Raw genomic sequence first — 3,274 nt, 5'->3', positions numbered from 1 at the left:
AAGCCATCCATCCATCCATTTTCTTCCGCTTATCCGGGGTCGGGTCATGGGGGCAGCAGTTTCAAAAGGGAGGCCCAGACTTCCCTCTCCCCAGCCACTTCTTCCATTCCTCGGAGGGAACCCCAAGGCGTTCCCAGGCCAGCTGAGAGACATAGTCCCTCCAGCATGTCCTGGGTCTTCCCCAGGGCCTCCTCCCGGTGGGACGTGCCTGGAACACCTCACCAGGGAGGTGTCCAGGAGGCATCCTTACCAGATGCTGGAGCCACTGCAACTGACTAAACAAAAAGCAATTCTGGAAAAGGGTGGAACTTATAGAGAAGCAGAATCAATGAAAAAGAACCTCTTGAGAGGAAAAAAAAAAAAAGAAGCGTTCAGATTTCAGAAGCTCATCGTCTCTCTTCATCTGTCTTGCCACAGTAACAGACGACGTAGACAGGTGGAGAGGACTTTGGCTGTGCTGACGCAAGTTTGACTTTCCTGTAAATCTTGAACAATACGTACAAACTATACAATAAAATCTCAGTCATACAAGTACATCCAGTTATTCAGATTGAAAACTGTGAATCAGGTAGCTAGCTAAAATCTAGCTAGCTAGTTGTCCAGACTGGACTAATAAACAAACACTGGGTGGACTTCAAGAATCATGAACCCAGTCTAGGAACCCTGATACTTATAGCAACCCTAAGACTTTACAACAAGCATGAATAAAAACACTTGTGCGACTCTACCATGGTAAATTAAATATATTAAGTACAGCTACAGTTGAACCTGATTGGCGTTAACCCTTGTGCGTGTGAGAACTGAGGCAAACGTAGAGAACTGTCGCAAATGATAAAGTTTTACGTGTGTGAGGTCGGTTGGACCCCATTTCTAAACACAAGGGTTAAGAGGCTACTTTTAGCTAGCTTCCAGCATAGTTTCTGAATGATTAATTTTTGTGCCCACGGGGTGCAACTGTCGCAGTATTAACTTATTATTCTTGGACTCTTTGGAGGGTAGGCTGCGTCCTTTTTATCATTATTATTAGTATAACATTTTTTATTAAAAATTTAGAAAACTTGCACAAAACCATTTGACATATAATCATAAATATTTTTATTAAACTTCTTACTCTAATTACTAATGGATTTCAAACAACTTCAGAGGAGCACACCACCACCAACATGAGGGTGTAACCTCATAGCCTCCACCGACCTCATTTTAGTTTTGTATTATGTAAAAAAAAGAGTAATGCATTTTTGCAACTCACCTTTAATGAAGTACTCTTGATATTATCACGTTATACCAGAATGTTGCTCACACCAAACAAAACAAAAAAAAAAAAAAAAAGAAATGAAGCTTACCAGAAATTGCCCGAGCTGTAAGCAACAATCCTCCACCGCAAAGCGAGACGTGCCCAGCTGAACAAGGCAGCTGTTAATGTTAATTCAATATTTGGAAGCGTGGCAAAGACAGACTGAAATACTTTGTTCACTTCCTCCACTGCCATCGCTAAAACTACAGGCAGACTACAATTCTAAGCCAGCACAGAAAATTGACATCAACAATAACTTCTCCTTCTGTTCGCAGGTTAAAATTATACCAGAGAAAACCAAGTACAATGGGAGAAAGTCCAGACTGAGCTGTATTAACCTTACAAAGATAGAAGAATAGATGTTATATATTTACTCCGTTTAAAAAAAATTAAAAAAGGTCATTGACAGGGTAAAATATTTCAAGAATTTTAGCCTCTGATGTTGAGGGTTGCTATTTTCTTTTGTCCAAGGTATGACCTGAACAGGCAAAAGAATAGACATGAAACATGACTTAAAAAACTTGAAACAGTCCTTTAACATTAGGCTTATGATTATTTGTATATAATAGGAGCTGGTTAGTTTCTCAAAGCTATGTCACTTGTTTAAAGATAACATATTGTCTAGATTCATTATTGTGTTAAAGGGGATCTATTATGCTTCCTTTTAAGCAAGTTACAATGGGTAACAATGGGAGTGCAATACAAAACGTATTCATTACATTCTCTGCACAAAATCCTTGTTAAGAGAATGAGATTCCTGAATGAGATTGCCCATTTTAATCTTTCAGTATTAGCTGTTTTATTGCTCTTTCATCTTTATCCAAATAAGTTAACTTTATCAATGTTAACTCAATGAAAAAGGATGAATGTTGTTTTTTTTCTTGCACATACAAGAAAAAGTGAAATTTGCATAACAGATCATCTATAAAAGACAAAAAAATAAGATCTATAAAAAAAGCAATACAGTGTGGAGAAATGTGTTTCAGGGCTGCTTATTTTCGTGGATAAGCATTGAATCCTAAAGCCAGCTCAGAAGCAGCTTGCAAAGTGCAAAATGTTGTTGAACAAACATATAAAATGTGACTACACATTACTAGTGTATCGGGCAACATGATGAAGTTGCTTCTCATCATACGCAGGACAAGATACCTTTTTAGAAACTGGGTATATGTTACCGTGAGAAACTCTGCATGTGGTTTTAAAAGATAATTTTTGCATGTTCCACTATGATAAAGAGGGAGAGATGGTGTAGGGATTTTGTGACAACAGGTCTACCAACATCTGATGAATTAAAAACGTACACATATCAATTCTGAGAACTGACATGTGTACATTATACATATACTATATGTATAAAATACATATGTTTATTATATAAAATATTCAAGTCATGGTTTAAATCGCCCTGAGCTTGTTCTTACTTTCACCTCTTACAAGGCCGTGACTAAAATATAAATAAGGAGAGCAAATGCGGTTTACTAGCAAAAACGTACTGTTATTTTCCCACAGGGAGATTATTAGGCACAGTTTGCAGGTACTGGAATAAATATTCCTTTGTTCTTTATGGCATAGATTCTGCAAAGTGTCAGAGACACTTTTTCTAAGAGATTCTGACCCATATCGACATGAAGGGTAAAACTACTCCAGATAAGTAATCGAATATGAGGCCTTGTTTTAAGAAGTGTTGAGAGTTAAAACATATTTCTCAGTATCAACAGGCCTTCTATGAGGACTGAGTGGTCCTTCTGGATGCTTTCTATACTCGAGGTTTTTTACACAACTGATTTCCATTTCTAGTCTCACAGGCAGTGGTGACATAAAAAACAATAAGTAAAGAACAGACATGTATCTGCATATGGCGCTGACTGCATATGGCTCTGCATATACAGATGTATGTCTGTATCTGTATATGCAGATACAGACATATGATGTGATGTGATGTGATCTGATGTGATCCTGAGGCCTCAGGATCACATCAGA

The sequence above is a fragment of the Poecilia latipinna genome, unplaced genomic scaffold (assembly GCF_001443285.1).
Source record: "Poecilia latipinna isolate Pla-1442-1.1 unplaced genomic scaffold, P_latipinna-1.0 Scaffold636, whole genome shotgun sequence".
In the NCBI taxonomy this organism is placed as follows: Eukaryota; Metazoa; Chordata; class Actinopteri; order Cyprinodontiformes; family Poeciliidae; genus Poecilia; species Poecilia latipinna.
The sequence above is the reverse complement of the archived record's forward strand: the minus strand, read 5'-3'. Positions refer to the sequence as shown.